We start from the raw sequence: 20058 nt of genomic DNA on the forward strand, positions 1-20058 counted from the left end.
CTGAGGGCACTGAGCTGGAAACATTGCTACTCCTAAGGCTCTTGGATTTAGGCTCCTGAACTATCTCCATTAAAGCCCTAATGGAGATAATGGTTGAATTGGGGATGAGGGTCAGACTTGTCAAGTGCACAAACTCTTGCTTCTTCCAGGATGTCCAGCTACCTCAGTCAGGCTGGCCTGTTTGCCCTGTGAATGGCAGTTGGTTGGTGGATAAGATTGGCCCCTTCTTCATGGGAACAATCTCCTCAGATGATGGTTGTGAGATGTAGGTTGGAAGCCAAATCAGTGCTTCATAATTGCTTATTGATTAACAAAGGACATGGCCTTTGTAAAGTCTATTTTAGCTGCTCAGAGATCTTTTAAAAATCATTCTAATACTCAGCTGTGTTTAATATAACTGATATTATCAAGTAAATAACCTCGGGCTTGGTAGGATATATCTACTTGGCTATACTACAAAAAATCCCTATATGACTCAGCTACTACTTTGAATTTTACTTTGTGCCATAGTGCCTTTATTATGGTAAATGCATGTTAATTGACTGTCTTAAGAATGGATGTGCCGGTTTTATCCAGACACAATATATGTGAAAATCTAGAATTATATAAACCCCAAAGATGGGGGGAAGATAGAACAGTTCAGGAGGAAAATAAAAGAGATGGATTACAAAGTAATTCTTTTCAAAATTCCTTTTAACATCAAACTCCCCTAATGTGCAGGAAATGGTTTATCAAAACCTGCTTGATGCCTTTCTCTAAAATATAATTCCTAAATTTGAAAAGGTACATTTAAACCCAGAGGGGTTTTTGTGACTGATTCCTTTTGCTGTTGCTGAAGTGACTTAAGAAAATGTACCAGAGACTAGTGAGACATCATGTATATAGTAGGTGCTTAATAAATTCTTGTAGAATTTATAACTGCTTTAGAATTACTGCCTTATAAAGCCAGGGGGAGTACACTTTCCATTAACAATGGATAATTTAATTAAGCACCAAACAAATATCTAACCCCTTTATAGCCTTTATCTAAAGTGAGGTCACATGCTAAAAGTAGGGAAAGAAGAACAAAATACAAAGGGTTGCAGCAACCAGAACTTTGTCCCCAAGATGTCCAAAATTTAGAAAGCACTGACAACACATTCCCAGGGTATTTTCTTATTCCTAGATGACTACCACCTTCCTCCCTGTCAAGTCCTTCCCTCCTTTGTCCTAGAGAGCAATCCTTCCACAGTCATCAAGGCCATCACACCAACCATCATTCCAGCAGCAGAGATCAATTCCTCATCCAAACAAAAATCTTTAGAGCTAGACACAATTCAGGTATTCCTCCCTTTCCTACGTCAAAAAAAAATTCCTAGTTGTAACTCTCATCTACAAAACTGTCTTGAGACTTACTTAAGGATGGGAATGAAGTCTTTTACTTTCTTATGTCCTTCATAGCTCATAATACAATGTCTTAGGAATAACAAGAGGAATTTGTTCTGCTGTGGTTTGAAATCTCCCTTCCACGAATTGCTCCCCTCCCTCTCAAACACTCACCCCGTGATCTGGAAAAATAATATTTATTACCTGAACTGGATTGTCCAGCAATTATGGGGCTCCCCAGATGGCTTAAAATAGGCATCTTGGAAGGAGGCAATCCTCAAATGCCTATAATAAGTGAATAATAAAGGCTTCTGAATTGATTAAGGCTAATACATCTCAGTATCTTGGCAGGCAAGAAATGAACACTATTGGAAGTATTTATTCTTTCAACTTACTATGCAGTGGTTTCAATATGGACTTCATCCTTTATCAATAATATCAAAGTAAAAATAAAAAATTATAGGTTGGGTAGGTTGTTTTGTTTTTATTGTTTGGATTGTTTACTTTTGAAAATCTATGGTGGTTTCTCAATAGCCTTTAAGATGATCAATAGCTCAATCAGGTGTTTGGGTTTGCTAACACACACACAAACACACACTCACTCATTGGCTCTGAATTACTTCTGCCATTCATGACCTTTTCTCCCCTAATGGAGAGAGGGGAATTGAGCTGATTTTGTCTAAGCTTTCTGGCTCTTTTGCTTTCACATTCTCCAGCCACATGTCTGGTGCTGCTGAGTTTCTGAATTCCCAATGCTGAGCAAATATTTTCATCCAAAAAGACTAAATGAATAATCAACATAGAAAAAGGCATTTTAAGTCTTGTAGCCCCCCAGCGTTATTTTGTTTGAAGTGTAAAAAAGTTAATCTCCTTGTGACTGTGCCTTGAATCTAGGTACTGCTATTTACTATATGACCTTGAGAGTTCTTTCATTTTTCTAGGCTTCCCTTTCCACATCTGCAAACTCATGGTTCTTTGAATAAATGACCTTTAAGGTCTTTTCCATCCGAAAAACTCATGATCCGATAGATTTACTGTAGCAAAGAAGCCTAGAAGTTAGATTCTTGCCTGGGAGGAAAGACAGAAGTCATCAAGAGGAACCCCAGACCTTAATGGAAATCCTAATATTCCCCTGAGACAGCTGAGTTTTATAGTAGAGCGCAGGACCTGGAGTCAGGAAGACTCATCTTCCTGAGTTCAAATATAGCCTCAAACACTTGGTAGCTGTGTGACCCTGAGTGAGTCACTTGACTCTATTTGCCTCGGTTTCCTCGTCTGTAAAATGAGCTAGAGAAGGAAATGGCAAATCACTCCAATAACTCTACCAAGAAAATCCCAAATGAAGTCACAGTCAGACATGACTGAAATGGCTTATATGGCATTATCTATCAGATACTATGCAATTATTCCCAATTATTATCTCATTTGATCCTTATAAGAACCCAGTGAAGTAGGTGCTATTATTATTTCTCTTTTACAGTTGAAGAAAATGACATGAACAGAGGCAAATTGGCTTATTCAGGTTATTCAGCCAGTTGATGTCTGAGACTGAATTTGAACTCAGTTCTTTCTGATTCTATATACTGCTCCATCCACTGCACCACCTAGCTACTAGATCCCTCATTGGGAAAATCCCTGTGAGCTCAGGGATCAAGGAAGGATTCACAGAGTAAGTGGAAATTGAATTGAGTCTTAAAGGAAATCAAAGATTCTAGGAGACAGAGGAGAGGAACAGTGCATTGATCAGTGTAAGACATTGAAACAAAAGTGGAGTATCTCTATGAGAAATGGTTGGAAGGCCAGATTGGACTATAGAGAGCATGAAAGGGTGTAGTGTGTATGTATTTATATATACATATTTATATATACATACATATATAATTCACCTTTAAAGCTACATATACACATATATGTATTATATATACATAGATACACACACACACACACACACACACACACACACACACACACACACAGATATACACAGAATGAACTGGGACCAGATTGTGAAGAGCTTTAAACGCCAAATAGAAGAGTTTATATTTCCTTCTGGAGATAATAGAATTTGTCAGATCTATACTTTAAGAATGTTATTTGGCAGGTGTTTGAAGAATTATTTGGAGTGGAGACCTGAGGCAGAGAGACTAATTACTGTATCAGACAATTGATTGATTAACTTCTATCTTATCATGGCTCCCAACTGGCTATAGGAGGTTTTTCCCAAGCCATACTTGTATAGTTCAGGAGCCCTTCGATGGGCGTTACAGAACTCTGCTAGGGTCCTGAACCTATTTCAAGGTCATGTCAGTTCAAAGTCAAATTTGTCAGTCCTGTAATGTGTGTTTGAAAAATAATATTAGCAGTCACATTACAGCTCTTGAAAGCACATAGAGCACTTACCTGGGCCTCTCAAGACATGATCGGGACTATAGTCAAGGTGTTATAATTCCTGTCCTATGGATAAGAAAATTGAGACTGAGACAAGTTAATTAAGGTATGTTGTCACCGAGCTCATAGGTGTTAGAGATAGGATTTGGACTCGAGTCTTCTCAGTCCCATGTCTGACATTCTATTATACTGTCTCAAGGTGGCTTTTGGCTATCCTTTAATAGAGAAAGCTTTGCAGGATCAATCTATGGAATCTATCCTTGCCCTATCATAGTCTGAACTCAATGGTTATGTGATCAGAAGGTAAAAAGACACCCAAAAAAATCACAAATCATCTTCACTGCCATAGCTGGTTGTGAGGCTCATCTCTAATACAATCACATCAACATTTATTCCCCTATACCCAGCTCCCTTGTGCTAAACAGGCTCCCAGTTCTCCCTCTTCTGGATGGGAGTTGGCTCCTCAGGACAGTCATAATCTAATTCCCCCATTACACACAGCATTTGTTGAAGTGAAAACTCTGTTCCTGTCCCACATATCAGGACTTGATTCCTTGTAGTATAGATTCTGAACTTAGAGGCAAGTGACTAGTAAATAAAAAAGTTTCATCTCCTCTCTTTTTCCATTTTGGGTGAGTCAGAATCACACAGAGTAAACAGACATGGATGGATTATGATCTTAATCACTGACATTATTTCATTATCTCCTCCAAACCTACTCATATTCCAAACTTTCCTATTACTTATATAAAATTTAATTTAAATTTTTATTTGCCCCAGTTTCATATACAATAAATGTTTTTGGTTATATATGTAAAACATGTGTAACATTTCCATATGAATCATATTGGAAAAGAAAAAATCAGAACGAAAGGAAAAAATTACAAGAAAAAGAAGAAGAAAAAAAGGTGAACATGGCATGTATTGATCTACATTCAGTCTTCATAGTTCTCTCTCTAGATGTAGACAGCATTTTCTATCCAAAGTTTATTGGGATTGTCTTGGATCACTGAAGCACTGAGAAAAACCAAGTCTATCATAGTTGATCACTGCACAATTCTGCTGTTGCTGTGTACAAAGTTTTCCTGGTTCTGCTTGCTTCACTCAACATCAGTTCATTTAAATCTTTCCAGACTTTTGTAAATCAGTCTGTTCATCAGTTTTTATAGAATAATAATATTCCATTACTTTCATGTATCATAACTTACTTATTCAGCCTTTCCCCAACTGATGGGCATCTGCTCAGTTTCTAGTTCCTTATCACTACAAAAAAAAAAAAAAAAACAAACTGCTACAAACATTTTTGCACATGTGGGTCCTTTTCCTTCTTTTGTGATTTCTTTGGGATATAGGCCCAGGATCAAAGGATAGGCAAAGTTTTGTAGCCCTTTGGGCATAGTTCCAAATTGCTCTCCAGAAGGGTTGGACCATTTCACAATTTCAACAATATATTACTGTCCCAGTTTTCCCACATCCCTTCCAACATTTATTATCTTTTTCTGTCGTCTTAGCCAATCTGAGAAGTATGAGATGATACCTCAGAGTTGTTTTAATTTGCATTTCTCTAATCAATAGTGATTTAGAGCATTTTTCCCTGTGACTATAGATGATGCATTTAGAGTCGGAAGGCATTTAGGGTTAGAGTTGGAAGCATTTAGGGTTCTTTAATTCATCTGAAAATTGTCTGTTCATATCCTTTGATTATCCTTTGATTCCCTATTACTCTTAACAGCACTGCCCATCTGTTTAGTCACCCAAATTTTCAACACAAGGTCATCTTCAAGTCCTTATTTATCTTCACCCCTTATTCACATATGCAATCAATTATCAAGTTTTCTTGATTCTTCCTCCCCACTCAGAGCACTATCTTAAATCATGTTGTCATCCTTTCCTCTTCATGAACCAGTGTAATAGCCACCCAACTAGTCTTCTGGCCTAACTGGTCTCAGATCTTTTCCTTTCTAACCTTCTCTAACCAAAGCTGCCAAAAATTTTTACAAAAGCTCAGAACTTACTCTTTGTTCTATGAACTCTAATGCCTATTGATTCTATTATTAAATATATTTAAGTTTTATATCATTCTTTTTTATTTCTACTTTTGTGTAAGCTAATTCATAGTAATTAGCATGATATTGCCTGTATATAAAGCATAGATAATTAAATATACACACCTTGGGGATGTATGCTCCAAAAAAAAATTTGCCTATGGGGATGAGCAATTTAAAAAAAAAATTTAGAGATGATTTCATAGAATAATCATTTGATAAGGCTATCTTGGGGACATTCTTGATTAAGGTTCAGGTTAAACTAGCTGACCTTTGGAAATCCCTTCCAAATCTGAAATTCTTGAATCTATGTCATAACACTTAACTACTTTGTTGAATTTGTGATCTCATCAGTGTGACTATTCCATCTCCTGAAACAGATTACCTCTTATCCACACTTTCTCATCCTACCTGACTGTAATCCACATTCTCCCTTTGCACAAAGGACCCATTCAACAACACTTCCCCTGATCTTTTTGATACTTGACATGTACCAAGAAAGCACTGGGACTGTCCACCTAGCATCCCTAACTCCCACTAACTGACCAGCCCACATCTTTTTTCAATCATATATTTCCTTTGCGGAATCTTTTCCAGCACATCTTGCATTTTGGAAATGTGTTACAACCTATTCAAATTCATAAAATGTGGTACTAATGGAAAGGATTTCATTATCTATGACCTATCTGACTACTTTTTTTGTCTCTATGAGAAAAACCTCCATACCAATTGAGGGAACATGACATTCCATCTCCTCCTGCCATGATCATATGCAAATGATTCCCTTATATCTGGAAGGTACTATTTCTTCCAAAGCTTTCAAAAGGAAGATTGGGGTCTCTTCCTGCCAAAGACTTTCTTGATCTCTTATCCTCAATTATTAACATCCTTTACTCTTGAAACTACTTTATATGTAGTCATAGATATAACTATATATGTTATAGATATAGATATTAGATATCCTTTGCATTTGTTTATATATATATATAAAATAACCACTCTCAATCCTGGGCAAGTATACATTTTTCAAAGGCAAGTAAAGTACTAATCTGATTTTTTTTGTCTTTGAGACTACAGTGTCTTGTACTGAGCATAACATATAGTAGATGCTTAATAAATAATTCCTATTATTTGATTTTTGTTAAAATCAAACATTTTCCCCAGGCCAGATCCTTATTAGTATTGGTCATATGCCCTTGCCCAGTTTCACTTTCCAGTGCAGAAAAGAGACTTCTGGGCGGCTGCTGCTGCTGCTGCTGCTGCTGCTGCTGCTGCTGCTGCTGCTGCTGCTACTGGCTTTTACTCTTCCCAGTTTCATTCTCCTCATCCCCACAGGAGCTTCCTCTTCTTGCTTTACTCAGCTGCTCACTGGCCATGAATATTTAAAGATTTCTACTTGGCCCAAGCAGAAGCAAGTGAAAAGGTTGTGGGATTTGTTTCTGTTTTCTGTTTTACCTCCCTCATAAACTGTTCTCTGTAGAATTCTGGAGGGAGCCACCTACAATATAGTTTAGTTATATTTCATCTTATTTCTAGGTGCTCCAGTTCAAATAATTAAAGTGAGGATAGGGACAGGAGAAGCAGCCTGCTAGGGATGCTGTGGGTCCCTCCATGGCAATCCTGCTCTTGGAGGTTGCTAGCTCTCCGGCACACTTGAATGAGCCTGGCTTTGCAGCTGGGGATAATAGAGAAAGCAAGAATGCTGAGACCTGGGCTTCCCACCCCCTACTTCTTTCCTTCTACTCATCCAAGAAGCTTGATGCCTCAACAAGCCCTTCATGGTTTCACGTTCTATTTCATTTGAATGCCTGCCTGTGACGGGAATAAATTAACTTCTGTTCTCCAGCCAGGACAAGGAGGGGAAGCAAAGAGTGACTTCCCTTATTTTCTCCTCCTGCTCCAAGTTGTTGGAAGTGATTTGTGTTCCCATGCAGCTGCAAGTGTGCAAGAGACTCTGGAAATGGGGATTGAGGGAGAGGGATCCTGATTTAGAGCCTTCCCCCCACCCCTAGAATCCCTTACTCTGCAGTTCTGATTTCCTTACCTTGTCAAAATTATAGGAAAGGCCCTTATTATGGCACTAACATCATAACCAACAATGAAAAAAAGCAGCTTTAAGAATATTATTATTATTTATGTGTATGTGTGTGGTTGATGAGCCATAGAACCAAAGGTAAACCAGCTGATCCAGATGGCCTTTTCTCATCTGGATTGCCTCATGGGGACTAAGGGGAAGCAAAGTCACATTTCCTTTCAGTAAAGCTCAGCCAGTGGAGCTAAGATTGTATCTTAGAATTCTGCTTTGAAGACAGTTTAATCAATGTAGACTGAGCCATTCCCACCATGGGGTCACCTCCTGTAGCTACAGTGCAAAACATTGATTTTTTTTTTATTTTTAATTTATAGTGCTAGTTTGTGTTTTTATATTATCTTTCTTTACAAATATATCACTGCCTCCTAAATTACCCTATGAGTCACCCCTTATTAAAAGGGGTGGAAATTAGAGGAAAAAGAAAAGTAACTGAATAAAATTAATGAAGATATCACATTAGTCTGGCAGTATATAAAATTTCTATACCCATAGTCCCTCAGCACAATCATGAAAAGTTGTTTTTGTCCTTCAGTCATTCAGTTCTGTCCAATTCCACCTGATCCCATAGAATTTGTGCTTGTGGTTTCTTTAGCAAAGATATTAAAGTATCTTTGATAAGTATCTACTAAAGTATCATTTCCTTCTCCAGTTTGTCCCCATTTTACAGATGGAAAACTAAAACAAATAAGGGTTAAGTGACTTGTAAAGGGTCATAGAGCTAGTAAATGTCTGAGGCTGAATTTGAACTCAGATCTTCCTGATTCCATGACTGGTACTCTACCCACTGCCCCATTTAACTGTCCCATAAAGTTTATCTCATATTTTTTTTCTAGGCCCCAGTTTTATCTTTATCTTACACAGTATTAAGTTTGGGTTTTTGATTCTTTCCATTTACATTATTATGGGCGTTATGCATATTGCTTTCCAGGTTCTGATTTTTTTACTCAGCATCAGTCTATATAAGGTTCCCCATGCTTCTCCAAATTCTCATATTTTTTCATTTCTTATGGCATACTAATATTTCATCACATTCATATGACACAATTTGTATGATCATTTCTCAATTGATGAATAGCTACTTTTTTCATGTCTTTGCTATCACAAAAAAAAATACCATGAATATTTTTACATAATTAGGAATTTTAATACTGCCTTCGACTTTCTTGGTGTATATTCCTAGCAGTAAATCAAAGGGTATGGACATTTCAGTCACTAGTTTTTGTTTTTGTTTTATACTAACTTAATTGCAAATTGCTTTCCTGAATAGTTGAACCTCTTCACAGTTCTACCAGCTATATATTAATGTGAATAAATGAGCATATATTCAGTGATTATTATGTATCAAGCATTGAGATTAGTATTAGAAATACAAACATAAAAGAAAGATAACTTCTGCTTTCAAAACAATTTCATTCTAATATAGGGGAGTGTCCAACGAAGGGAGTTTTGTCTATGGAAGTCATAATGATAGAATAAGTCAGTCAGAAAGGCAATAACAGTTTTGATTTGATTACTATTGTTAAAGAAAGAGGTGGAAGTATTTGTATGTGTGTGTTGAGGGTGTGTGGGAAGGGGAAAATAAATTAGGAAGGAAGAGGAGGGACACCCAGATTACTCAGGCAGAAAATGGCTGGATGAAGAACTTCAGAGATGAGCAGTTTAGCTCATCTTGGTTTCTAGAGGTCTGGTTTGGAAAAAGAATGTACTACTACCTACACAGCCCCTCCAACATTGATTATTCCTATCTTTTGTTATCTTTGACTACTCACTAAGTTCTAAGTGATTACCCCATTATTTTAAAGAAGGCTTTTCTTTGCGATCTTTGTGATTGTTTTAACCAATAAGCATTAGGAAAAAACATTTATCTTTTTTTGTTTGCATTTGAATGTTTAAAACCTATAACAGTAATCTCATAAGATAATTAGATAAGATAGACTCAATGTACCATAAAGAAGTTTAAAATATAGCTGCAAAAAGATTTATAAAGAGTTTAATTGGCCCTAGAAGCCATTCTGGGCAACAGACTGATTTGTGGTTTGCCAGGGATTTGACTGATGTGGAATATTCTCTAGGATCTCAGGGTAGAAATTATTTCCAGCCACTTGGAGAAGCAAAGAAAGTAAAGAATGTGTACTTTGTTTTTCCCACCCTTATTCTGGCCTCAGAATAGAAGGTAAATTATTCCCATCACAGGCAAACTATTCAAATACATTCAAATTTAAATCAGAATAAAAGGATAAAAAAATAACCACTGATGTATTGATTGGATTCATTCCTACTTATCCTGCATCTCCCCAGTTCTTCAAGAAGATGAATAAATGAAGCTTTAATTGCTCAAAAATAAAGTTTGGGGAAGGAGAGGAATTTTCGGGATTTCTATGTGACCTTATTAACTGAGAAATTAAGAGAAACATAAGAGGAGTTGTTAGAATAGATGCAGAGTAAAAAAGAAGCCCTGAGAGAACAACATATGCAATGACTACAGTAACAAAAATGATAGCAAAAGTTTAATTCAGCTAAAATGAAATGACAAATCTTTGGCTCCAGAGAACCCATGAAGAAATGTACTTTCTTTCTCACAGTAGTGGTATTTCACCACAAGGACAGAATATTATACAGTCAGTTAAGTTTGCTGTGGCCCAAAGTCTTGCTTAAATGATTTTCCTTGTTACAAGAAAAGGTTTGATTAGTAGACTAGCAACATTGAGAAGCCACAGAGATGAAAAAATCATAACAAAGTTGTATTTAAAGAATTTGTGAGATTCAACAATAAAATTTTCTGTAGGTGAAAAGGAGAGAGTCAACTGAAAAATTAAAGTAATAGTTATAGTCATTATCCTGGGACAGGACTTGAAATGAATAAAAAAGTAGAAAGCACAATCTTTCCATTACAACATCCTACCCACATCCTAATCATCTTCTCCTACTTGTATGCAGCTTTGGGAATAGCAGAAACTAGTGAATGAGTGAGGGTGAAAGGGACCCTCTAGACTTCAGTAGGTTAAACTCTCTGAATCAAAGAACATTATTGTTGGTCATAGACACTGACTGAATTGGGAAGCACACATCCACATCTTCCATTTAAACAACATTTTTTAACTCTGAAGAATTGTCAGCCCATTTTATAAAAAAGGCAAAATCAGGTATAAAAATATTAATTATTCACAGTTTTCAGTTTAGGATTAGAAGCCATGTCACCTAATTCTTAGACCATGATTCTCTAGGAGTATGCAGACTCTGTGGGATCCATAAAATTAGATCCCAGCTCTGATTTTTTTTAGTCAGACACTATATATATATATATATATATATATATATATATATATAGGCACACCTATATACCTTCTGAGCCTCTGCCAACTCCTCAGTACTGCACAATCAGAACTTATTTTAGGAATCAGACAGGATAATGCAAATGCATTAGGTATCTCCAGGGATTTTCCAAATTGCAATTGGCATATTATGGTATAGGTCATCATTATCTAGCCCACTTCTCCCCATCTGTGCTCACAAGGGACAAACAATAGAAGAAAATTGTCTGTTGTACCACAAGAACACCATATTTTCCTCCTCCATCAAGGCTGAAATGTAACCCAGGAAAGAGAACAATGGACCAATCCCCTCCAGGCTTCTTACCTGAAGTCCTTGATTCTTTCTCCCAGAGCAGAGAAATTCCCTTATATTTTGTGGCTATACTTATGGACCGCAACAATCCCTGTTCTCAAGAAACTCACACTCTAATGAAGGAAAAAAGACTACATATAAATATATTAAAAATAAGATATAAACTAGATAAATCTGGAATGATCTCAGAGGGAAGACATTAAAATTATGGAGGACTGGGAAAAGCTTCTTGAAGAAAGGAGGACTGAGACCTGAAGAAAACTGCGAAAGCCAGAAGGCAGAAATAAAGAGTGAAAACATTCCAAGGTTTCAAGACAACCAATGAAAATTTCCAGAGAAAGGTAATATGTTTGTACCTTATAGCATGTGGAAAGCAATAGGAATGAGCCAGGTGATGGAGGGTTTTAAAAGATAGATGAACTTTATATTTGATCCTGAAGATAACAGAGAGTCACTAGGATTTTATTGGGGGAAGGGAATTGCAGGAGAGGTGACATGTCATATTTATACTTTACAAAAATAAAAAAAAATTAAGTAGAGAATGAACCAGAGTGGGTAGAGATTTGAGGCAGGGAGAGCAACTAACAAACTATTAGAATAATCCAGGTGTGAGGTGATGAGAGTACAGACCAAAGTAGTAACAGTGTCAAAGGAGAAAAGAGTTGTATATGAGAGAAGATAGAAAAGGTAAGACATGACAGCTGATGGAATGGGAGAGATGAGGGGGAGGAAAGTGAGAAAATAAGAAGTAGAGAATGACACTTTAGTAACAGTAAAATTAGGAAGAAGGTCTAGGGAAGTTCAGTTCAGTTTTTTACATGTTTAGTTTGCTATCTATGTGGCATCCAGCATGAGATGTTCATTAGGTAGTTGTAGATGCAAGAATGGAAGTCAGGAGAGAAGTTAGAACTGGATAAATAGATTTGGGAATCATCTGTAGAGAGATGATAATTGAATCTATGGAAGATGATGAGATTACCAAGGAAATAGTACAAAGGGAGAAATAAATGGAACTCAGAACAGAATTTTGGAGAGCCCTCACAATTTTCAGTATGACCTGGATGAAGATCCAGCAATAAAGACTGAAAAATGGTCAGATACAGATAGGAGAAGTAGGACAGAGGATGAAGGATGAACACCAAGAGACAAGAGAATATCAAAGAAAAGAAGGTGATCAACAATGTCAAAGGCTGCAGAGAGATCCAGGATGAAAATTGTGAAATCTCCATTCGATTTGGCAATTAAGAGAACAATTTATCTTTGGAGAGAGCAGTTTCAATTGAATGATGGAGTCAGAAGCTAGACTGCCAAGAATTAAGAGAGTGAGAGAAAGGAATTTAAAAACCTATTGTAGGCAGCCTTTTCTGAGAGTTTAGTTAAGAAAGGCATGAGAATGCAGTACCAAAGCTAACAGAGATCAAGGGACCAAGTGAGAGCTTTGGGGAGTGGAAGAATCATGGGCATGTTTGTAAGCCACAAGAAAGCAGCCAGTGAACAGGAGAGACTAACGATTATTAGTGAGAGTGGGAATTATAAAAGGCACAATCTATAGGAGAAGATGGGATGGAATTGGATCACTTATAGGTAGAGAGGTTTGCCTTGGCAAAAAAAAAGAAGCATATGAAATAGAGCTGAAAGAGGAGATGAATAGTAGAAGACATCTAAATTATGTGAGATGAGGAGGGGCAAAATGGGAGCTCTCAGCCAAAGACCTCAATTTTTTTTGTTGAAATACAAGGTAGGGTTCTCACCTGAGAGAGTGGAGGGAAGAGGAGTTACAGGAGATTTGAGGAGGAAAGAAAAATTTTGAAGAAGCCACTGTAGTGAAGGGGAAAACAAATCAATTAGGGTGTGAAAGGATTTCCTTGCTACAGTGAAAGCCCATTGAAATTCTGTAGCATAAATATGTGGTGGAATCAGTCAGCACAATTTCAAGATTTTCTCCAGTTCTGTTCAATAACACAAGCATAGGAGTGCAGGCATCAAATGGTGGGAGTAATCCAAGGCTATATTTTGTCACAGCAAGATATTTAATAAGGTAAAGGAGCAAGGAATTTGAAAGAAAAGGATATTATTTAATTGAACTGGTTCATCAGATGGTTAAGACAGGAAGGAAAGAGAATGTAGTCCAATCTCTAGAGAGAACTAGGGATTGGAATCATGACAAGTATGAAGAATAGGATTTGGAGTTGCCGGGCAGAGAGGGACTTGGAATGATAACAGCTAAAGAAAATTTTAACTTTATGAACATGAATGTGGAACACTTGTGAGTGAAGGCAAAGTCAAAGGCATGATGTAGTTGCAGTAGAAAAGAGGAAAGGTCTTGGAAAATGCATAAATTGAGGAATTGGAATTGTGAGGTCAGGGTGTTTGAAGACATAAATCTCAATATGTACATGGAAGTCCCCCAATGTGAGCACTGCCGTTGGTGAAGAGGGAAAAACTGTGAGCCAGGCACTGAATTTATTGAGGAAGGAAAAAGAGTGTCTTGGGGATTAGTAGATAACAGTCAGCAGAACCTTGATTGGGTGATAAATATGTATTGAATAGACCTCCAAGGAGAGGTTACTGAGTGATAGTAGTAGAGAAAGAGCCTGAAAGTGGCAATCAAGAGCAAAGAGTATTCCAACTCTTCTACCTCAATCAAGGTGTGTGTGTGTGTGTAGTTTAGTGCTATAGAGTACTAAAATAGACAGGGAACTGGTATCTTCACAAATATACTCCAGTATAGGATGAACAGACAGATCCCATGTACTCTAAATACACCGTTTAAGAGTAGAGCAGATAAAGATAAGGGGGGAAAAAGCTGATAAAAAGTCTTTGGTGACAGAGTTCCACTTATGGAATCCTCAGTCTTGTTAGTTGTCATGTTAGCTATAACCCCCTACTGCCATTGAGGGAAGGGGCCTGGTTTAACCAGTCTGTATCACTTTTGAGGAAAGAAGTTTCTAAATATACCCCTAACCAATTTGAGATTTCCCTCCAACAATGCAAATCACAATACCTGCTCATCCATCACAACACCATAACTTCTGCTTTTATTTATGTCAGCTCCAAAGATCATCCTAGGGTACTGGTGGTGACCTTCAGTTTCTCCCAATATTGTTTGGATACCAGTGGAACAATAATCCTTCATTCTACCAGTCCATCTTGTCTTCCCATCATGACTCCCTTTATTTTTCTACTCTTATTCTTTGGAGTTTCTCATTAGTTATATGATGTACATTACCTCCACCCACCATGTGTTTCTCCATTGCTCTTTTGCTGATATGAATTTTTATTTCCTTGGCAGCAGTGATATTCCAGATTTCGGGCCATAAAGTAAATTCAGTAAAACATTAGATGGGCCCTTGTTAGATGCCTTCCTTAGTATCTTAAGAGCCGACTATAAAATGCTCTGTTCAATTCTCTCTTCTGAATTAAACACACCAGCATACTCAGAATGGAGCAGAGTTTCCCTGAGTCACCCCTTGAGGGTTTGATATCATTTATTTCCTAAGCCAGGAGTTGTTTCTGTCTGTGTTTCTGTCCAACACACACCTGCTGCCTCCCTCCTACCCCTCCTCTTGAACCCTAGTCAGGAAGCAAAACTGTAGTCCATCTCCCAGACTCTCCTTTAAAAAAAACAAAACCCTGTAGCCTTCTCATCCCTGGCAGCCTGGAAAGCATCATCTGGCTTCTTCAAACGCCAGCAGCTTGTGAAACTGGTTGCCACCCTCTCCGAGAAGCCTGCATCCCAGGAATCTGGTGCATGGTCTGTCCCAGAAGCCACATTGTAGCTTGGCAACCGCAGGACCCAGTTGGACAGGGTGCCATGATGACTAAGCCACAGTTCCACCTCCTTCAGAGGAGCTCCAGCGATACCCCCTTCCTCAGCTCTGCCTCTGTCCTGAACCCCTCCTGTGTGAGAGAAGGGTCAGGCGATGCCCTGAGGGGTCCCTTAAGCAACTATCAAGGTCTTACCACACTCCTTAATATAGAGTCTTCAAGCAAATAGACTTGGAGTTAAAGAGAGCTGGGTTTACATTCTACCACAGACACTTACAAGTCTGTACAATAAAGTAACCAACCAATTAGCATTTATCAGGCACCTCTGTGCTAGGCACTAGGGTTACAAACACAAAGGGGATACAACCCCCCCCCCAGAAAGGAGCTTACATTCTCCTGGGACCTCAGCTTTCTCATCCATAAACTTTCACAAAACGTTACCTATAATATTTGCTATTTTGGGCCTTCTGCTCACACAGAGGTTTCACTCCAGAACAAAAGCAATAGTTTACCTGGAGGAAGCTGGGATTTTTGTAGCATCGTATGTTATCGCTGCCATGGAAATGGTCAAGAGCAATGGCAGAAGGTGACAGGTTAAGCGATGGTGTCCCCGTGCTTGTACCTCCCCAAACACAAAGAGCATTGACCTCTTGTGCTTTCTCATTCAATTAGCTCCGCTGATTCATGTCTATACCTCTGTAAGGTAGCAAGTATGAATCATGGGCAGGAACTCTTGCCCCCAGCTGGAATCATATCTGGAGGCAGCCTTCCCAGCGGCCAGGTTTCTCTACAACGGGACTCATGAGCCGAGCTCTGTAGCACAGCTTCAGAAACCTAAGATCCCAGCGATAACCTGGCAGTGATGAGCACAGATAGGTTCTTCTAGCTCATAACCTTTTCCAATGGCCTTTTACAAACCCCTGCCCTGTCTTCTGGCTCTGCTCAGTGAGGGAGAAGGACCTCTACAGGCTAGGGTAGCACCTACTTAGATACCATCATCACCTGCAGGGATGTGGGAGTGGCTTAGCTATCCACAAATTATCCAAACATGGAAGTGGTGAGCTCCTCAATTCTAGATTCACAGAGGAGAGAGGAATTCTGACTGACGAATAGGCAGATGGGCAAATGGAGTGAAAAACATCAATTAGTTTATCAATAAGTATTTGTGGGGCTCTTATCATGTGCTTCAATATGCAAGGAAATAAACTATTAATAACATAGATACATAGAGTTAGAGCTAGAAAGGACCTTAAAGGTCATTTAGTCTAAGCCCTTCATTTTATCGATAAGGAGACTTGAGGTGCAGAACAGCTGTTTGATTCCTCCCAGATCAAGATTAAGTTATAGAAGCAGGATTTGAACTCTAGTCATCTGACACTAAATCCAGCATTCTTTCTACTGTGCCATCCTGCCCCCAGTAAATCCTGTGTCATTATTAATCCCTTATGATTGTTTGTAAGAAGGTTTCATTAAAACTCTTTAACACTTATAACAAGATCTCCTATGCTGTCCCTGGAACAAATCCAAGAAATAATATACTCTAAGGACTACTATCTTGATCAAGTGATTTTTCAAAGAGTATAAGGATTTCTGGATTTAGTTAACCAGAAATCAGGTTTCATGCCTCCTGACCACTGGTAAATCCTTCTTCCAGCCTGACTTTGCTATAATAGCCTTGGTGTGATGGAGTAGGCTAGCCTCGGAAACAGATAAACACATGAGATTGCATGTAGTTGTCTTTACTCAGCATAGATTCAGTAAGGAAAAAACCTGATAACAGCATTTACTAACAATAAGACAATGCAGAATAAATTTGTGTCTGTGAAACTAGCACTCTCCTAGACCCTGGAAGCCCCCAGACAGTATAGAAACTGCTTCCAGCCCACAAGTTCCAGGAAATGCAATCAAAGTTTGTTTATTTCCCCTGTCCCTGCAAGTTCCCAAAGGAGTGTAAATTATAGTATCCCCATATCCACAGGCTCACCCTATAGAGCTGGTCATTAGAGGAAGATGCAGAAGCTGAGAGTTCTGTTAAGTCTGGGATGTAGAATTAGAGATTCAGAATCAATTGGAATTGAAGGAAGTTGTGCTATGTCCCCAAGCTTGACAGAGTGTGGTTACTGACAGGGACCTCTCTGTCCAGTTATGATGCAGACTAGCCCATCAGGGAGCAAATCACATCTATTCAGGAGCCCACGAGGAAAAACATCACTGTTACTGGAGCTATGATCCCTCTCTCCAACCTTCAGCATCCTTGAGCCCCTGAAACTGTACATTTCCCTTTTGATTCTCCATCATAAAAGCCTTTATTACTCCATACATAGTAGGTAGAGGGATGCAAGGAATAGCTATAGCATGAAAGCTATTACCTATAAAATGTGTAATTTTGCCAGTGTAGGGAACTTCTGTGTAGCAACTCCCTCCACCAACAGATCACAACTTGCCATGACTGGATAAATAAGTCCTAAGGAGTTGTCTTAGACATAGAAATTAAAAGATTTGTCTAGGGTCACATAGTATAAGAAAGGGCATCCTGGCTCTAAGCCTGGCTATTATAATTGACATCAAGTTGTCTTGATAATTGGGAGTCACTATTATTATTATTAATTATCAGTATTAATCTTCTTTATCTTTTTTATGAAGGTCAGATAGAATCAGTGCTATTCTGCTATTATTCTTTGGATTTCATATTCTGTGGGATATTGTACAGGAAGGGGGAAAAGATAACTAAAATTAACTTTTTTTTATAATCATGTATTTATCATCTTCAGGAAAATGGAGAAGATATATATATGTATGTATTTATGTATATATATACACATATACATACATATATATATACATTTTTATTTCTTCTGCTAATTCTTTTTCAATTCCACATAACTTGAACATGTGTTAGGTCAATGGGTGCTAAAACATGGTCCTGCAGCTTTTATTGGTTAATTTTATGCCCAGAGGATTGTGGGAACTGATTGTATGTTTCTCCCTGGTTTGGGTACAGTTTATTATCTGAGTTCCCAAGGATGTTTTGTAGTATGGGAAATTTTTATCTCTTAGTTTAAGAAAAGGAAGTTTCTGAGATCTAAATCTAGTTACCAGATAGCTAGATATTTCGTAAATGCAAAATTTTTGAAATCTTCAGTGATGAGAGCCATTTGTTTGATGCTTTTTTGTTGACATATAGCTTCAGTTCACCTAGATGAACTCATAGAGGGCTTTTGTATTCCATTCTTGTTGGATCATAGCCATTTAACAGAGTCTATCCAGAGGTAAATCTCCTTTGGTGACATTTTCCCCCATTAACGCATTGCCCGCTACAAACCCCACCATATTAGTATTTCATTCTGTAAAGACATCCTTTTCCACTTTGCTTTCCTGGGCAAAGATCCTGGGCACAAGATCAGGTTGGAATCTGATCCCTTCAGAAATGGATATTACAAAAGAAAGATGACATTATCATTTTCCTCTTCTTGGCAGCATTAAAACAGGATGTGAATTTTCTTGGCTGAATGCAGACTGTTTTCTGTATAATATGTTAAAAAGAAAGAGGCATTTGAGTGGATGTTTTCAGTTTGGACCCTGGGGCTCCACATCCTTTCCATGGCCAGGAAGCCCTAGTTTTTTTGAAGATTTGGAAATTGCAGCCCTTTGGCATCTTCCTCTTTAATTTGGGTGTTGTTGAGAATCTGCATCCCACCTGCCTTTGAGGACATTATTGAGATTTTTCATTAGGTTATTTTTAGTCAGAGAGCTGGTGTTTATTTTTTCCAGGTGAATTAAATAGTAGGGTACAGAAACATGGAGCTTTTTGAACTTCAACACTGTTGAAGTATTCATCCGTTCCAAGAAAACACTGTAGAACAGAGAAATTGTGGAAATAACCATGTTTTCTATGTAACATGAATATTTATGGACTCTCTCATCCCCTGAATTTTGGGATGTAATGTAAGGCAAAGAGAGAGAGATATCTTTTGAAAAATTTTAGCTACATGACAGATCATTTAAAAGATTTATCTATGCAACATAACCCCATGATGAAGATCATGATGGACTCCACGTCTACTGATGAAGCTTAGCTAATTTTGGAGATTCTTCATCACCAGAGAGTGGCCATCAGGTAATAAACTTTAAGATTTACCAAGTGCTTTCTTTTCAACTTCTCTAGAAGTACTTCTCCAGAACATAGTCAATGTATACATCATCATCCTTATTTTATGGGTGAGAAAATTGAGGTTAATTTGCCCTTGGTGATACAGCAGAGACAGGTTACAGAATTTAGAGATATCAGAAATCTTAGTCCATCCTTTTCATTTTATACAAGATGGCATTTTGGCTCAGAAGGAGAATTGGTTGAGAGAGAGAGAGAGAGAGAGAGAGAGAGAAGAAGAAGAAGAAGAAGGAGGAGGAGGAGGAGGAGGAGGAGGAGGAGGAGGTGAAGGAAAAGGAGGAGGAGGAGGAGGGAAGAGAAAGAGAAGAAGAGAGAGAGAACACGAGAACTTACATTCTAATAAGGAAACACAATACTGTGTGTGTGTGTGTGTGTGGCCTGAAACATCAGAGGGTTAGTGAGTGGAGTCCTCGGATAACAATTGATACTTCTTTTCTTGGAATGATAGTATTGATTTCATATGTTTCCAGAGTAAGAGATGAAAAGCAGAATTGGGGAGATGGCTAAAGAGCTGAGCAGTGGGTCAGTAGATGGCTAGATAGAGTGAACTTTCATCAATGAAGCAGACTGGAAGCAGTAACAGTGGCAAGTTTATATGAAAAGATGGC

At 38.1% G+C, this 20058-nt stretch overlaps 1 protein-coding gene across 1 annotated transcript in view; it reads left to right on the forward strand.

Annotated features, from left to right (window-relative positions):
- Positions 1–20058, forward strand: part of ALK (ALK receptor tyrosine kinase) — a 1046930-nt gene that overhangs the window by 873542 nt on the left and 153330 nt on the right. The gene's annotated exons all lie outside the window — the stretch shown is intronic.

This window comes from Antechinus flavipes, chromosome 2 (genome assembly GCF_016432865.1).
Source record: "Antechinus flavipes isolate AdamAnt ecotype Samford, QLD, Australia chromosome 2, AdamAnt_v2, whole genome shotgun sequence".
Lineage (NCBI taxonomy): Eukaryota > Metazoa > Chordata > Mammalia > Dasyuromorphia > Dasyuridae > Antechinus > Antechinus flavipes.